At 34.3% G+C, this 19,960-nt stretch overlaps 1 protein-coding gene and 1 long non-coding RNA gene across 13 annotated transcripts in view; one reads left to right on the forward strand and one right to left on the reverse strand.

Annotated features, from left to right (window-relative positions):
• The window catches only part of PCDH9 (protocadherin 9), an 880,956-nt gene that overhangs the window by 159,510 nt on the left and 701,486 nt on the right, over window positions 1-19,960 (reverse strand). The gene's annotated exons all lie outside the window — the stretch shown is intronic.
• Window positions 12-1,336, forward strand: LOC139076473 (uncharacterized). Its single transcript, XR_011528117.1, has 2 exons — window positions 12-152; window positions 1,114-1,336. It is a non-coding gene; the product is annotated as an uncharacterized lncRNA (long non-coding RNA).

Consider the following 19,960-nt stretch of genomic DNA (forward strand, 5'->3'; position numbering starts at 1 on the left):
AGCAAAAAGACATTCTTAGCAGTTACTCAGCTCCTACAAGTTTAGCTAAAACAGTCAATTCTATTTAATTGAACTTACAGAGCTGCTGTTTTTCTTATCAAAGGGTTACTGCTACCGAGATTTACTCAAGGAATCTGCAAAAAGAAAACTTGGTGATAATGTTAATTTCATTATAATAGATCCCAAGTCGATCAACTTGTGGCTGTGTAATTCTTTGCTATGAATCGTTGATATATTTTTACTTTACCATTATAATAACTAACACAATGCCATATTCTATGTGCCAGACACAATGTAAATCAGTTTGCTTATGTTGAATATGTTTACCCTTCACCACAGCCCTAGGAAGGCCATATTATTATTCTCTTTCACAGTTGAGAAACCGAGGCAACAGAGGTTACAGTATCTTGTCCAAATGTACATAGCGACCAAGTGACAGAGTGGAATTTGAACCCTGGGCATCTAGCTCCAGAGGATCCTCCTAACCATCCTGCAATTATCAGAGAAATATGTAAAATAAGGGAAGGGAAACTGTGTTGAGTCAAGATCTGGGTTATTTTGTGGTTCTCCCAAATTATAATTCTTCATATAACATTTTCATTCATTTAAAATAGAAATGTAGTTCATCTTTGTCAGAAAGAAAAATGAATCTAGACTACATCAATTTTGCCTTGTTGATTTTCCTACTTAAAGTAACTGACCACGGGCATCCATGGCCACGTCACTGAAAATGATTCCAGAGCTCTCATCTTAACATCTTTTTTTTTTCTAGTCAAGAACCTTCTAATCAAGTTTTATGGTTTAAGCATCCAAGCCTGTCTTATTGTTAGAATCTTCCCAAACTCGGAAAGCACTGAATGAGAGGAAAGAATCTGAGAGCAAAGCTTTTATATACTATATATTTAAAAAATTATCCTAAGTGGTGTTAATTAAATGAAATACTGAATCATTTCCTAAAGTATAAAAGATCAGTGCATTATTATTTTATTTGAAACTGTATGATGTCTAGTTATATTTATTCCCTTTAAATACTAATACGCGATCACAAACTCACAAGATCTTCTTAGTACCTCTTATACATTTTTGACTTTTTGTTCAATTTATTTGCAACAGGGAATTGAGGAGCTTCCAACTGACGATTGTAGTTTCATATACAATCGAAGATAGTAAACTCTGGCAGCCTATTTGAACTTCGTTTGGATTTCACAGAGATGCTGAGTCTTACGGAAGAAATTATATGTTTTATAATTATGTATATGGCAATTTTTGAAGGTTATGTTGTTGGAGATTTCAATAAAAAAATAAAGGAGATGCATAGCAAAACTTGAAAAAATTATCACGCAGTGGGAATTGCAGTGTTAACATTTGCTAGTCTTACTTTCAATAAGCTAATGTAAATATGAATGATTAATAATATGAAGGTATTATTTTTTAAATTTCTATTGGTGCATATATATAGACACAATCCACATAGAAATGTGTTAGAATTATTACAACGAATACTACTAATAAATGCATACTGAAACTAAACTTGTATATATCTCTATTAAAATTCTATCAATAACTCCTGAATAATACATTTATTAGAATTCAGGTTACAATGTAACTAGTAATTTACTGCATACAATGTGATAAATGACAAAAGATGAGCCCTTCAAAATCATTCTGTATGTGTCATTAGCAATTCACTTCACATTCTTACCTATACAAAATATCTTAAACCACTTAACAGCTTTCTAAAGAGAGCCCTAGCTCAAGTTATTAATATCTTTATTTAAATGCAGATTTTGACTTTTCCTTGGGGACTAGTAAAGCTTCTTCCATAATGCTGCAAAGAGAACAGCAAATTTTCATTCACATAATATCCACGAAAGAAATATATCCGGCTCTTTATGTCCTATGGATATGTAGATCTCCGTATGTTTGTACAAGTTTGCCCTGAACAAACATTGCTATTAATAGCAGCCATAATAAAAGGTATAAAAATCCTTAACTCTTTCATCTCAATACGCGCATAGCAATCATAACTTTCAATGTCCATCAAAAACTTCAAAAATCAAATAAAACTGCCATTTATTTTGCCTTATTTAACATAAACATTTAAGGAAATTGAATGGGAAAACAAATGTGTCCAATATATTTGTACAAACCCAGGCACAGATAACCTGTGGATATTTTCATGAGCATGACCAAATTTAATCAATCCACAAGTTTACATCCATTTCTCATTTTGGCTTATCTATCCATGGGTACACCACAGTGTGAATCTGGAAACACAACTGCGTGGCACATAGAACATAAAGAAGGTCCCCAGTGAATAACATGGCTCGTATTTCTCTGAGTTCATACAGATCCTAGCTGTTTTGAAGACATCATTTCAATAGATCAAATGAGGAAACCACAGAAAAACTGAGAGATTCACTTCTACCATCTAATGTGCTGACCTGTAGCTATATATGATAGACTGAACTGTAACTAACAGTATAAGGTATATTAAGCACCCAATAAATATTTGCTGAAGTGAAATTTTGGAAGGTACATATAGCCGATATTAGGTTACAACGGCCTTTACTACTCATACAAGAAAACATTAAGTAAACCAAAAAGTTATAAAACTGTGGTTTAAAATACACCAAAATACAAACATATCAATAACGGTCATGAGTAGGATTTTCATTTTCATGGTTTATTATAATTTAAAAACATACAACATAAACTTACTGTTTGATATGCATAAATTTTATTTTAATAAAATTAGTTAAATGACTGGAGTTGAAAAGTAAATGGGATTGATATTTCTTGGCTCTTAGCATTGTGTATCACTGAATGAACATGTGCTTCTTAGAGTGGGAGTCACCAAAATCAACTTTCTATCTTTCTAATCCAGAGTTAAAATTTCCAGAATTCTAAATATTTTGTTCCTACGGTTTCTGTTCTTAGTATTAATAGGTTCTGAAGTGGAGCAGAAGAAGTTACCTAGTCTCCTTGAATGAGTTTCATTGTCATCCGAAAGAATAATTGAAACTGTATCTACATTCACAATTTTTTTCTACAGGCAAATGTCATCTTGGGACACTAAGTCATGACAGATAGACAAAAAATATAACCAATAAAGTTAGCTGATGTGTGAAGACTTCCAGACTAGTGGAAGAGATGAATTCTATACAACTTCTAAGAAAAATAGTTTGCTGAATATAACAAGATGCTTTTTTCATTATACAAGTGTTATATGCTTACAGCATAAAGAAAAGCATTTGTTGTTGGTTGTGGAGACTATCTAGATACAAGATTAGCAAATATCTGCCAGTTTTGCTAAAAGAGACCATATGTATAAAGCACACTTGTTGGCACATAGTAGATGCACAAAATATGTTAATCACCTTCTTACACCCCTGCTGTCACTGTGACTTGAAAATAGCTTTGCAGAAAATATGTTTTCTTATAAGGATTTTTATCATGATATTTTACTACATACTATTCATTCATAAACAATAACTTAAAATGTCTATATTCTTGTACTTAAGGTGCCTAAATTCATCCATTCTGAGACCATGTGTTTGGAACTAGCATACCATTTTTTGCAGCTTTCCAATTTTTCCTGCATGAATATATTCCTGTTCTCAGTTGTCTTCCCTCTCTTCACTTTCACTGTATTTTCTCATCTTTATTCTTCCAATGTCCACACAAAGGAGATGAAAGAGAATGGAATAAACACATATTTGATATCAGTTCTTCTTAGTAATGTGCCCTTAAAATGGTCTCCTTTCAGGAGAGAATACTACTCAGATCACCACTGAAGCTGTAAGGCCCTGTGCCCAGAAAGGGAGGTTTAAGACGTATTTTGTCACAACGAATTGCAAGTATTGGTTCAACTTGCATATTGCCACAAAGCATTAGCACCAGATGGATCTTTCACTATCTTTTTTCTCTCTCTCTGAATTTGAGCTCCTCAATTCACCTCCAAGTCTCTTCCCTAACTGAGCCACTGTCTCCTCACTCTTCCCTTGTCCTTTATTGTTGTTCTTTGAGTTAACTCTTCATTTTCTGCCCTTTCAGGCTTAATGTTTTTTTCCTATTCTGTCTTCAGCCTTCTTCACTGCACGTTTTATTTGATGTGAACTGGGTTGTCTTTCTTTCTTTAAAGATCTTCTCAAAACATTTTCCTAAGACCAATGTCCCAGAATGTTACCCTGACTTCACTTCCAACACCCACCTACTTTTATAAAGCCAAAAAAATTGGTTCATTGCTCAAGTCTTCCTGATGTAGCCTGGGAGCTTGTGTGTCTGTCTACTCCAGGAACAAATTCAGAATATTATCACTACTTACCTGAACGCTCCTCCCCACCACAGGAGAGATGCACTTAAAAAAAAATCACTAAAATATTATATAACACTACTATTAAACAAACTATTAGGCTTTGTAACATAGAGATAGATAAAACTGTTTTTCTTGTAAAGAAAATTGTCAACAGAATTACTGTTATATGCATTCAGTGAGATGTTCTAATCTTGTTATTACATTTCATTATTTACAATCCTAATTAACTGTATTAAACTATTATCAGATTAATCAAAAATATTATTATAAATATAAATAAGTGGAAGAGATGAGTGTAAATTCTCAATAGTGGAGATGGGTTCTATTTCCAATATTTTAAAAGATTTCAATAAAAGATTTCTTGAAATACTTCTGCTATGTCAGTGCTTTAAAGCTAACAAATGGATGCTTGCTTCTCTTTCCTACCACCTAGGAAGGGAAGTATCTTCTTAGAAGTTGATGACGTTGTTTTATCATCACAAACTAGGAGTGTGCTTTGGAGACTAATACCTGAAAATATTGTTAGGAAGGTAGGTATAACATTAACTTGATGGCACTGATGGTACTTCAACCCTCGACTTGTCAAATAAATAGCTCTGCTTCAAACATTACTTCTTAGGATGTAACGATCTTCGATTATACCCATTTAAATAAGCAGGTGAAATACAATTATGGACAATTCCGTTTCCTAAGGGTTGTTTATTATTCTAAGCTATGAAATAAAGTCTGAATAATCCAATAGTCATTTTACTTAAACAACTAACTGTGTTTCATTTATTTTAGTCACTAGGAGGAATGCAAAGCATGAATTTTGACATGAGTAGAGAGGATGGTTCAATGTATGTGTGCGTGAACAAAGATGACATGATAAGACCACACATTTTATTAAGAAAAGTTTGGTTAAGAGCACATACTCTGTGTTTAGACACACCTGAAAAGTCTGGATGTCCCTTAATCATAAGCTGTATGGCTCAGGCAACTTGCTTTCTGAACCTCAGTTTGCCTATCTATAAAACTGAAGAATAACAATACCTAATTAAAAGGAATACTGTGAGGATTAAATAGGATCGTATCCAAGCACTTAACAGTGTGTTCATAAATATCAACTTCATGATTAGCTATGGTTATGATCTGACTTATGGGAATTTATGCTTACCCAAATTATATAAGTTTGAGAAGGATTGTGGGCAACTTACAGATATCAAAGAATAGCCCCCCAAAAGACGACTGTTTATGAAGATTGAAAGAATTACTGTGTCAAACACTTATTATAGCACCTGGCATGTAAGTTTTCTATAAAAGTTTATTATTATTATTATTATTAATATAAATCATATGCAAACCATGCTTAAATCTATATTCCCATAGACAAAAAATATATATAATTAGCATCAAGAAAAGATAAAGTGACAAAAAAAATTATGCTCTATCCATTCTCTTAAATTGCAAAAACTTGGCTTATTTTGCATAAACTCATAATTCTCTTGAGCATGACCTTACATGACCATGAGACTAAAAATGGGTTATTATGAGAAACTATATATTGTCATTTAAAACATCTGTTTTGTTAAATCAGTTTAAACAGCACAGCATAATGTTGAATTATTCAAAGTTAATTGTAGATCTAATTACAAATGTTCTGTCCCAGAAAAAGTAATTGACAATCATAATCTACGTCATCCTACCCAACCTCTAAAATTAAGCAAAATCTAAAATCTCCACTTCCTTAAGGAGTTTGAAAGATATCCAAAGCAAAAGTCATTAACAAAGGCACCTCAGGAAATATTGAAAAAAAACACAAGGCATTCAGAGGAACACACACAATAATGTAAATAGAACACAATAAGAAGTCAATAAATGAATCAACTCAGTGTGTGAACCAAAACCTATTAACTCTATTGATGCGAATCTTTCATCTACTTGCACATGGTAGAGGAGATTATTAGTTTGGAATGTTCTCAGCTGCAAGCAACAATAACAACACTCTTAACTGTGGCCTAAGCAACACAGGACTATTCCACAGAACAAGATGGCTGGTGATAGGAAGACAAATGATGGAGCTGCAATTCAACAATGTCTTCAAGGACCAGTCCCTTTCTACTTTTTTTCTGCCATTTTTGGTAGTTTGTCTTTTGACCCGATGTTTGTCATTTTACTCTCCCAGTGTGGCTACCGCAGCTCCAGGAATAACATCTGAAAGCAGCTCCAGGAATAACATCTGAAAGCAGCCTCAGCTACCGCTGGCCTATTGTATCCTTTCCTAGACAGACAACCCCTTCTCCGGGAGACTTCCCCTCATTTCTTACTATCAGAAGTCGGTCACTCTACCACCCCTAGCTACTGAAAGGCTGAGAATTTAAGTGCCTGACAAAATTAAATCAAACTTTTGTGATAGGTCTATACAAATCATGATTTATCACATGATGCTGGTCATAGTGTCACCCCAAATAGAATCATGTTCTGAAATCAAGAAAGGGAGGGACCTGGTGGGATGGATATTTGTTGGGCAACTCCAACAATCTACATCAAGTAGTTCTTTCAAAAGCAGCAGCAGCAGCAGGATTTTTATTACTATGACATGATTTACTTTCCCCTTATTTTTCTTCTACTTTTAATCTCTCCAAATATTAGACTAATTCTAAGAATTCTCCAATTCTTCTAGGAAAAAATTATTCTAATTATTACGAAATCAATCTAAATATCCAACTGGCATCACTAAGGTAAACGATATGAAATAATTTTGAAACACTTTTTCACAAAATTATCAGAAGGAATGGTTCTGTGATAACTGTTATGACCTTACGGCTCTCTCACTTCCCCTGGCCTTTGGTGCCCACTTCCCCCCACACATACTAAGCCCTGCTGTGTTTTGCTCTGGAATTCATGGACACTGCAGAGTTTTTGCTAAAAGGAAGAATGTCAACCAGAGGATTGATAGTAGAAAAACTGTTCTTTGTGACTCATGTTCTAAAGAGTCTACAATCTATTTTGGAAATTGTTAATTCATCTGAAACGCACAGAAGAGACGTGCAGTTATATCTGAATGTTTGGCTTCAAACATTTTTGAACGTTTGCTTGAAAGTAGTTATGAGCTTCTCTGATTAGAGAACATGCTCAAAACTACAGCATATTGTCTCTTTCTGCTTTATTTGTACTTTTGTCTTAAAGGAAACAATTATACGCTCCACAGGGATTATAGATTCAGACACATTCTTGCCAGAGAAGAAGATAGTTTTGTCAGTACCTTTACTTAAAGGGACAACTGAGGTAGGCAGCCCAGAGAGTCCAATTTATCATTACCATAGCTTTGCCAATATATCAATCTCCCGAAACATGGAATGAAGGAAGCTCCTGTTACGCCACCACCAACATGAGAAAACCGTGATCACCAGCACATACCTATGTTCATGCACACATATAAAAGCAAGGAAAACTTCATTTTACTAAAAAAAAAATGTCATTTAAAAATAGAACTACCTATGAGCTAGCAATCCCACTTCTGAAGGAAACCAAATCACTATTTTAAAGGGATATCTGCACCCCCATGTTCATTACAGCATTATTCACAAAAAGTCAAGACGAGGAAACAACCTAAGTGTCTACCAACAGATTAATGGATAAAGACAATGTGATATAATATACATATATATCAGAATATCATTCAGCCATTAAAAAGAATCAACACCATATATGAACCTTGAAGGTATTATGCTACGTGAAATAAGTCAGACAGAGAAAGACAAATAATGTCTGACCTCACTTTTATGTAGAAACTAAAAAAGACAAATTCAAGAAACAGAGAGTAAATTGGTGGTTGTCAGAGGAAATAGGGAGATGTTGATCAAAGGGAACAAGCTTTCAGTCATAAGATCAATAAGTTCTGGGGCTCTAACAGTGTTCAGCAAGGTGACTGTAGTTAACAACACTGTATTGTAAACTTGAAAGTTGCTAAGACAGTAGATCTTAAATGTTCTCACCACAAAAAAAGTAACTATGTGATTTGATGGATGTGTTAATTAACCTTATTGTGGTAATCATCTCACAATGAATACATATATCAAATCACTATGTTGTACCTCGTGAACTCACACAATGCCATATGTCAATCACATATCAATAAAGGTGGAAAAAAAAATCCCTCTGTTCTAAAAGTAACTTTGGTATCTACATTTCCAACAGGAAATGCAACACAGGCTATTCATTTTAACCAGATTCTCCTCATAAAGTACCCTAAATTAGAAGGAAGAGCCAATTCTGAAAGAGCGTATTCCTGGGCAGTCCTTGATGCTACACATGTAATTTAACTGGATTTTATGATGCAATTACAATTATTTCCCAGCTTTCTTGCCAATGATAATGACAAATTCTCATGTAGATCCTCACATTGAATAGTTACTCATTGCAAGGAAAATTTTATAACCACACGAACACATGTCTACAGTGAGAGAGCGCTAGCTTCATGTTATGGGAAGAATGTGATCTGAATTCACATGTGGCTTTGGATTCAAATTCTGCCCATGGGAATATCACTTAACTGCTCTGAGACTTTGTTTCCATATCTGTAAAACAAGGATAATTATGTGAATATTTCACTCACTTGTTGTAAAAATCAAGTAGAATAAAACATGTACTAGTGCTTTGTAAGATGAGGCGAGCTCTAAAACTATTTATTACGTATTGGAGAAAGGATGTACAGATAGACACATGTACCCTTTAAAGTTCTGCTCTAGTATTAATAACAAAATGTACCTGCAATTTGGGTTATTTATATGTTCACAAAATCAATTTTAAAACACTGATATCTGTCACTTTTTTATCACATTCTGCAAGAAAGTGAAATAGAAAGGTGGATGATAAATTCTAAGGTGTTCAGCCCTGACAGTTAAATAGTATTCTTGAAAACTGGAGGCATAGCTTGGGGAAAATTTAAAACTGCTTTTGTTTTCTGTTTGTTTCTTTTAAAAAAATGAAATGTTATGCATGGAAACATGTCTAAATCTGATAGAATAACCTCATCAAGGCTAATTCTCTGCATAATTTCTTCATGTATTAGTTACTATAAAATTTACTTTTAAAGGTTTATGCATTATTTCTTGATGTTTGTAATTATTCTTATGCAATAGTGACTTATTTTGAAATTACAAACCATTAAATTTACAAAACAATATGCTAGACATTTTAAGGTAAACTAATTAATTTCTTCATTCTGCAAAGATTTCCTCTATATCTACCATATGCGTATACCAGGCAGTGAGGTCTGAATTCAGGTTTAACAACATTAAATAAGACTTGGTCCCTGCACTCAGTAGTTCATATATTCAAGGGGAAAATAGGGAAGGAAGTATATACATGTATGTATACATATGATACATATGCCTATGAATATATGTACGTATGTATGTGTATGCATATATACACATATATATCTTAATCTGACAATCTGGCTAGAGGTTTATATCAATCAGATAAGGTTGGCACTGACAACCTGTGTGTGGCCAGACAAAGGCCATAATGAACCACTAGATTGTTGGCTAGTAGCTCAATTTTAGAGTCATCTAGAAAGTACATACATGCCATTGACTGCATATATGTACTGATTTCATTAAAAAAAATTCTGTGGAACCATTAATGGTGTGCATATACATAAAATTTTTCAAAAGACCAGTGGATTTAACAATTAAGTAAGTTTAATTTGTCTATGTTATGTATTTTTAAAAGGGACATTGAACATATACTATTTCTTAATAGTAATATATCAAGTTAACACTAAATATACACCTTTGAAACAATTTTGATAATTATTCTCTTATTTTGCCAGGATGTGGTGCCAGAGACTTCCTTTGTGAATCAAGTTGTACTTTGAACGTTTAGAGAATAATTTTAGGTTCTCAATATAAGAACTAAGTATATGATCGATGTCACTATATAAACTACAGTCTACAAAGATATATTTAAGACATGCGATAATTCCTCAAAGCATTGTATAATTCTGCACACATTCAGTTTTACACTATCTAGAAAAAAAGAACAATTTTCACTTATATAGGGAGGCTTAGTTTACAGTTATCAAATTACTAAAAATGCATATGTCTTTCACTAAATTTCTTCCTTATGGATAGATGTTTTCTTTTTTATAGAAATTGTGCTGTAAATTCAATATGGCCTGTGCATTTTACAAAGTAAAGTGCTTTTCCACCGTTTGCCAAATTTACTTTGTCAGTATCCGTAACATAAATTGTTCAGGAATGTGTATAAAGATAGTGAAATGGTTTATTGTATGAATAATCAGAAATCTTCTATTTCTATGAAAAATGAGCTACCATTTCAAATCTCTATCAAGGACAATTTTATTGGATAAATTATAGGAACATACCTGAAAAAGTCTTCCCCTCTCCCACCAACTCCAGTTTTTGCCTCTCCTGAGTCAAAGTGATAGATAAGTCAGCTAGATGCAATAAGGGCTGAGGATCTCTGGAGAGAACTTGACTGGGTAAGCTTCTAGGCCAGGATCAGGGAACCGATTGGTGAGCACCAGAAAGTGTCACACTCTGGGAAGGTCTTGGCTGGCAGAAATCTGTGTTGCGGAATGTTCAGCATCAGAGCAGATTCTCAAATGGACAAAGCATGTGGAGAAGAGCCACAGCTGCCTTGCAGCAGAATCACAGCATCCGACAGGTTTCATGACTGAGAAGTGACATTTGTTTTTAAACCACTGAGGATGCTTTATACTGCAACCAAACTGCTGACACTAGGGAACTCCAACAACAACTTCTGAGCTGGAAGAAGCCAACACTGAGTAATAAAAATCAAGCTAATGTAGCAATGTAATATCCGGAGGGAGATCAGTTCAGAGAAACACAAAATAGATCCAGTGAGAGAGAATTGCTCACGGGGAGAGATGGCCAATAGAGATTCAAATACAATGCCAAGGAGAATTCTGGTGCTAACAGAACTGATGTCCCTATAACAAGTGGGTGTGTGCTTTGATAAAGGGATGCTCACTGGCGAGGACCAAATGAGTGCCCTGGAAGATCAAATGCAAGAGGTATCATAAAGCACAGACAAATAATTATTGTTAAAAAGTGGTAAACCATAGGAAAAGATAAGAGAATTTTATGAGTAATTATGTAGCACAAACATAAAAACCCAGCATTTTATATGAAAAAATAAATACCCCAGAATAGGTAGAGAAAAGAAAAATGGAGTTGCTTTAACAGATATCATAAAATTCTAGAGAATTTTCTTACTCACTGCAAAAAAATTAATCTTATATTGGTAGAAAAATAATTTACAAAAATAAAATATATCACATATACATATATACATGGGAATTTACACATTTATGAGAATTAATGTATGATATTTGTGATAGTTCAATTCTGTGTTAGAAAGATCAATTATTTAATAAACGTTGCTGGCATAAAAAATGCTAATAATCCATCTTGAGGAAAATAAAATTGAATCCCTATATTGCATTACACAAAAATGTATTTCAGATGGATTAAACACTTAAATAAAACAAACCAACCAAGAAAAACATTTATTAATTTGTTTATTAATTAGTTCCCACAGGTGAGTGTAGTAGAATATATAAAATAGAAAATACACAAAACTGAAGTATGTAGGCATGTGTGCACACACAAAGCGCATTTTAGTTGCATGTAAATTCTTTGTCTACTATTTGCCAGTGGTTTTATAATTCTAACAACTTGCAAAGCTTCTAATCTAAAGAATCTTCATAGAAGTAGATATTTTTCAAACTAAATTTAAATAGTTTTTAACTTTAGTTTTTGCTGTTTTGAATTAGTCATGATGCTTCTTCCTAATTGTGACATGATTACAGCTGACACTGTATATCATGTTACTAGCTGGTTGCATTGAAAAACTGCTTTAATCTGTCTACTCCTCAAATGAGCCCACGCAGACAGGGAATTTCTGCCCCTTCTTCTTACTCCAAAACTCCTTCAGCATATTTTCCATTAATATACAATTATACGTCCACTGTCTATATGTCCACTTACTCCACTGCAAATCCCTTGAGGAAAATTCCATCTTTGTATGCCCAACGCTTACGGTAATTTTGTTGGTCCCACTGAAGACAGACAGAAAAATCAGTGAAGGATCCTCATCAATTACACACTTAGATTCTTACTAGCTTAAGCGATAACCAGTTTCAATCTTTACTGTCCTCAAACAAGAAAACCATTTAAATTACAGAACTCTCAGCAACTGAGCCAACTACTGATTTCCCAATTTCTCTCTAAACACAAAAACTCAAGCATTAGGTGGAAATATTTCTAAATCTTCTATCCTCTTTCCTGACTGCTTAAGGAGACTTATGTCGAATACAATGGTTAACCCAGGGTCATCATTAGGGATAGAAATGCTTGTGCTTTGCTGAAGAATATCAATGCCGTCAAGCTTCCTGAGTTTTTCAGGGTTTCTGTGTTTTTACCCAAGTCCTGAGCGGCACTTTCAGGCTCGTATGAATGCTTTCTCTGCAGATGTGCTGGATCCTGCAACACAGTCAGGCTGGTGGCCCTGTTTGGCGCTGCTCGCGGTGTATCAGCCTGTTGCTGACCATTTCTCCTGGTAATTTGCTTCTGTAATCATCTGTGGACTTTAAAACCTAATAGCTAAGCTGGCAGGAATATGAGGAGACCTTTTGAGGGAGTAGTTCATGGGATTTAGCCTAGGTTTGGGGTGTTTTTGTTTGTTTGTTTTACATCTATTACACGCGTTTCTGTGGTTTCTGTTTTTGCTTTTGGAGGGATTTTTTTTTTTGTCAGCTTGTGATATTAAACTGTTTTTAACGGATGAGGTGGTGGCCCAACAGTGCATTTCAAGCAAGAGAGTTATCAAGTGTATAAATCTATCACTTGCTTAACTATTTCTTAAAAGATAAATCAAAGCACATAAAATTCAGAAAACAATTCCAGTAGAGAGAACTATGAAGAAAGTTAGAGCAATAATGTTCATGATATCTGATCCAAATAAGCCTTTCTCTTGTAGATAAAATGTATAAATTATAATATATTATAAAATTATAAATGTCTAAAATTTTTTGGGGGGGCCAGAACTTTCCAAGGCTTTTCTCTGCCCAGCACACCTATCCCTGCTTCAGGCCACACTGTAGAGGATCACAGCTTGTCTGAAAGTGAGCCAACCTTTTCACTGAGCTAGCTCAGCCCTCAATTTATAGAAATGAGATAGTCTCTCACTTTGGAGTATTAGCTTTACAGTCTTCTTCTCAGCTTCCCCTCAACACCTACTTCAAACTGAAACTAAACCTCACTTTCACTGCCCCTAACAAAGTGGACACTTCCTCTCCCTTTCCATTTCTTTGTTTAATGAAAGCGAACTTGGATAGGACCCAGCTACATGGATTGAGTTTGATTAGTCCATAGTTCTTCTTTGGAGACAATGGGTAAGAATCATTTGGCTTAAAACATGATAGAGAAATTTAATGAGAAGCTGTTTTCTATGGAAATGGGTGTGTGTGTGTGCGTGTGTGTGTTCAGCCAGTGAACATTTAGTGAGGACCTACTGTGATCCAATAGAGAATACAAATATTTTTGGATCTAGTACCAATTAAGGTCTCCCAAACATGCCATGTTAGTGAGTTAAGTGACATGTTGGCTTCTAAGGTCAATACTTGGAAAGCTGATTACTTCTTCTTTAGTTGCTACCCTTTCAAGAAAGTAAGATATCAAAAAGAATCTGGTTTCTTCTTAAGGAACTGGCAGTGTTTGGAATTATTCAGCTTACTACTTAGATATTTGAGGGCTTAACTCATATACTATATCATATAGATACAATTACTTTTGTAATAATATCATTTTCTCAGGTAATTTTAACATGACACACGTTTGATTTATAATGGTATGTTTTTTCTCATAACATAGGTAAATTTTTAGTACGGTAATTTTTTGACAACTGTTGATTACTTACCAGCATCCATACCGGCTCTCCCTTTCCTATACACATATGTTCCATTATCCACACCTTCCTTCCGTAGCTCACGTGCTTTGAGTTCAGCTGATTTCACATGATATATACTGATAGGTTGCATCCTCTATTCTACATACCTTGTGTCAAAGCGATTGATGCAAATAAACCAGACCTAAGCCACACATGCATGGCATTCTCCTCGCCACAAGTGTGGATCTCAAATGGACACATATGACCAAACTTGGATCAACGAAATGAGAGAAGACTCATCTCAGGGCTTCCGAGAAAGAATCTCCCTCCCTTAAAAGAAATATCCTGCAGTGAGACAGAACAGAAGAGACACTTACTCCCTGCCCTCTCTCCTGTGATATCACTTGTTAGTGTTATTTATTATTAGCTTCCTTGATTTGCAGTTATTTGCTTTCATGATGATACTCCCTTATAAGACAGTAAGGTCCTTGAGTCTAGGGGCATATCCATGTATCTGTATACCATTCAAATTTTCTCCAAGCAATAAAGAGAATATATTAAAGCTCCCTGAAGGCAGGGAGGCATCTTGTTAACCATTCTATCCTAGGCATTAAATAGGTCTGCAATATACGTTTGTTTAAAGCTGGACTGAATGAATGAATGATGAATAGATGGGTGAATGTTTTGCAAGTAGCATTAGAGGAAAACATGACGATGGGTGAGTAACACTGCAAGCTGTCAGAAAAGATAGATGGCTTTGCTGGTCATGCTATAAATAACCACCAGGTGCCACTCAGAGCTGGTGGAAGCCTCATTCTGCATGACAGTCATTGATTTGCTGCATGACTAGGATGTAATCTTTTGTGACACCACTTGAGGAGAAAAGGTTATGTTTCACATTTAAACTTTGAATAATAAGGTCATGATCAAATTAAACGAATTTCTCTGGTGAATACATAAAATATATACAAATTAATACAACAAATTAGAGACATTATCGCAAAGAAAAGGTGAGCAGGCTGGAGTTAAGCGCGATCCTGGAACTCAGTCCTACCGAATGTTTTATTAATGAAGTGAAAATTCTGCCTCATTAAAAATATCCTAAGAATCAATTCTCACTACCTATGGTATGACTCTAAACTGCAATCTAGACTAGAATATTATGGAATAAACAAAATAATAGATATGTTTCTTAACTGATTATAAACTTATTAGAGCATATTCCAGAGGCAAGAAAAATATTCAGAGGAAAATCATGTATACGAATTCTTACATTTACATCTTTTTGCAGACTTTTAGTAAATCTCAAATTTAGTATTTGAAAGAGAAGTTCACTTGTATTTTATATTAGTCTGGCAAATACATCCCTATAGGGTTTGAATACTAGCTAGCAAGTCTTCCTTTATGAGACAAAGCAACAAATTATGTCCTTGACTTCAACTTCCAAAGCTACTGGAGATGTTATTCTCTTCATTCCCCTCCTAACAATCAAATCTTCTATTTAGTACCAGTTGTGTTAGTAAATTTAGCACATATGTATACATTATTTGACATAATTGAGCAAATAATATTAGTCTAAATGGTTTCATTTTTAAACAAGCAAAATTGTCTACTCGTGTTTCATACAACTTTGGTAATTTAATTGACTAGCATAAAAAATATTTTAAACCCTTAAGTGTGAATGGTCAAAACGAAAAGCTTAATTCCATATTTCTCAAATGTAAATAACCTAATGTATAAGTATCTGCATTTACCAAGGAATTGCCATAACCAAGGAAGATGCCATAACATATATTTAAAATACTGTTTTATTATCAAAACTATGCAATCATTCATTCATTCAACAAATATTGATTAATTTCCTACTCTGTACTAGCCACTGATGTAGGCAGTTTGACAAACTGACTGATTAATAAAAGCAGCTCATTTTGTCAATACTTCTGTTTTTCATATATATTCACATTATGGTAGACCACATAATTAAACTTATTAATTATTAATGATAATTACAATGTTTAAAAAACATTTTTCAGTATAACAGTAAAATATTTATGATGATATGATGTGTCACTAATAAATAACAATGGCAGTGATGACCATGATCACTAATGCTTGCTAGTAATTAAAAGCATGTGCTCTACAATCAGAAAGCTTGGATTCAAATCCTGCCTCTACCACTTACTGAGTGTTCTTGGGCAAATCACTTTACTCAGCTTCTCTGTGACTCAGTTTCCGCTTCTGTAAACAGAAGTAATAATGATATCTACCCACATTGCCTTTCTCAGGGGATTGTATGGATTACATGTTTAAAATGCTTAAGCCTGTGCATGACCTATAGTAATAAAAATTTGATACTTATTCTTATTATTTCTCATCCTGTAAACACTCAAATATCTATAGTATGTCCAATACTGTCTTCATTCATTCCTCCCTGACCAGGAAAAATGTTGACCTGTTTGGCCCATATTGGTTGGCCCATTTTCAAAATAGCGCTCTTCTTCTGCTACTCAAACTAGATCGCATTTGTCCAGTAAACTAAGCGAACCCGTTAACTTCCTTAACTCATTTCAATCTTTGTCTACTATATCCAAACTATCTTCATATCTTCTATGTCATATATCCAAGATCTGTTTTCACTTTCTATTCCCCAAATCCCCAAACACATTTTCTTCTAGATAATAAACTGTCCTAATGTTCCATTCTTTAAATGTTTCTTGACTGCTACATTCATCTCCTTTTCTCATTGCTGACTCTAAGCCCCCGTAAAAACTATTACTTCAAACATGATATGTATTATTGCCCTCTCAGTGTTATGAATTAAAAAATACGTATGTTCAGGGTACCGGCCTGGTGGCGCAGCGGTTAAGTGAGCACATTCCACTTCTCAGCGGCCCAGGGTTCGCCGGATTGGACCCGAGGTGCGGACATGGCACCACTCGGCACACCAGGCTGTGGTAGGCAGCCCACACATAAAGTGGAGGAAGATGGGCATGGATGTTAGCTCAGGGCCAGTCTTTCTCAACAAAAAGAGGAGGATTGGCAGTAGTTAGCTCAGGGTTAATCTTCCTCAAAAAAATAAATAAATAAATAAAATAAAAATAAATAAATATTAAAAAAATACATATATTCATTCTACCAATATGTGTCTCTATATATGTATATATACATATTATATATATATATAGGTTGAACGAATAAATGTTCTGTATGCCAATTATCTAATGTAAACATTTTTCTTGAGATGGCCTATACAGGTTTATACAAGTTGGTAATTTGGAAACAACATGGAACATAATGTCAATAATTCTTCAGTGAGGTATAATCACGTTCTTGTACCAACAATTAGCTACTCGTCCCTTATTTAATAGTGAACATGACCTCATATCACAAGCAATTAAGTTCTTAATAGTGCAATTAGTGGCAAAATCAAATGCAAAACAAACAAGCAAAAAAGGTTTCCTTTTTTTTTTTGTTAAAACCCCAAGGCAATGTGGGATTATTTATCTATGGTATTCTTTTAAGGCTCTCATGTCCATTGCATTACCGGCTGTGATTAATCTGCTTTCACAAGGCCACATAATTGATATCTAATCTTTGATTTTCCTCCTCTTGACACCTTAAAACCACAAATCAGCCTTCTGTTTCAACACTTTTAAGTTTGCAATGGATTTTTTCAAGTTTCTGCTTATTTTCGATTAATATATTAGAAGCATATCAAGAAATGAGTGCTACTCGTAAACTATCTATATTTAATAAGCTACACTTTGTTTTATATTCTGCCTAACCTCACTTAACTCTGCTTAGTTTGACGTAATTTCAGTTGAATTCCTCATTTGCCCAAAAGTCCAATAATCAATAGAAATTTATGCTCAAAAATCAGCCATCTCTCCTCCCTTATTTCTCAAGCCATCATGTTAACAGCTGAGGGGGATGTTAGAGACCATGTTTCAAATTCCACATATTAACAGTTAGAAATTTGAGACCAAAGAAGTTAGGAGATATTTTTTCATTTCTAGGTGGGAATAAGAGGGGTTGATAATCCAGGTTTCCAAACTTGGAAGCAGGTGTTCCTTACACAGCACCATTTTGTTCCCCACGAGGGACCAACAGCTAAAAAAGTGTCTAGAGTGGAGAAAAACTACTATAGGCACTCTTTCTGTTTTAGACAATCTGCTCTCCCTAAATTGCTGCCCTGTATTCCCAGCCTGATGTCCTCTTCCTCAAGTTGAAAGAACACAGGCAAGAAATGTTAGTAGGGACAACTCTTTGCATTGACTACTAACCTACTCATTTCCTCAACTTCCCTGGGGTCTGAAAATGAACTTACAACTTTTTGGAACTCATCTTCTACATATCACATTAAAATGTCATATCTCATTCTCAACCCCCATCTATATGCAAATTTTCAAGTACAACATGCCATAGTTTAATTAAAGAAATATCTCCACAATATTAAATGAATGTTCTAACAATAAGCCCTGAAAATATAAAAAAGAAAGAATAAAATGAAATGCTGGTATCTTATCCCATATTACGTGAGAAAAGATAAGAGATGAAAGAAGACAGAAGTAGTTTTACTCTGTCTTTGGATAAATTAGTTTTTATAGTTGAGCCTTGAGTTTGGCTCTTAAGTTGCTTGGCAGCTACACCAAAAGTTGCTTTTCATCAACAGAATCAAAATACAAGGCCAGAGCAATTTTTAGATTTAAGCATCTAGGATGTCATTCTCAAATGTCACATGGCAATAGTTCACTTAAAGAACAAAGAATGAAGCGTTAAAAAAACATTTCACTTTCCACCATTGTTTACTTATATTCTGATGGATATGTCAGAGCTGAATGCCTAAAAGCAAATGTGGATGAGAGGGACAAAATAAAAGCTCATAGATTTGGGGGCTAGAAAAGTCTTTACACCATGTGCATTCCATCCTAGTATTATGTTTAAAACATAATAATATTACTTGAAATGAAAATAAAGGCAATATTTGAGTGGGGAAAAAAAAAGAAAAGGTAATTTTTAAATGGTTTATTTATTCTTTCCTTCATACTAAATCTTTGAAGCAGATTCTTTTTATGCCCATATATGAAAAAACCAATTTCTATGCTGCATATATTTGAATAATGATTAAAGAATATAACACACATTAATTCGTTTTTAAAAATATGTTCCAAACAGTATGGCAGGGTGTCAAAAACATTGTTGTCCCAATTAATTAGCTGTGAGATCTGAACAGTTTTGTGACTCACCTACAAGTCAGGATTCTCAAGTCGGTGGTGATGGAAGTGGTATTGCCAGTGGCGTGTTATCAAAATCTCCAGGAGACCAATTCAAACCATGTAGTCCATGGAGGTGGGTATTGAGTAAGAATGGTTATTAACCATTTCCTTTGAAATTTATTGAGTGCAGTAGCACTGACAGTCGTGCTACCTACATGAATACCATAGTGACACATAAAAGGCAGGCAACCCAATAAGATAATCTCCTCTTCTAATTCTCGTGTGTAGGATTAATAGATTATTAAATGTATGACACAAAAGAGAGTAATTACATTGCTACAATAAGTGTTATTCCAGTTTGTAATTCTCATGCATGTCTCAGGGATTTCTTATTCTTTCCTTTTTTTTCCCAAACATATAAGACAGGAAAAATAAAATTTTCTAACAGGGTAAGTTTTTAATGAGATAATGCACATAAAACATTTAGCAGGGTAACTGGCTCCTA

This window comes from Equus przewalskii, chromosome 16 (genome assembly GCF_037783145.1).
Source record: "Equus przewalskii isolate Varuska chromosome 16, EquPr2, whole genome shotgun sequence".
In the NCBI taxonomy this organism is placed as follows: domain Eukaryota; kingdom Metazoa; phylum Chordata; class Mammalia; order Perissodactyla; family Equidae; genus Equus; species Equus przewalskii.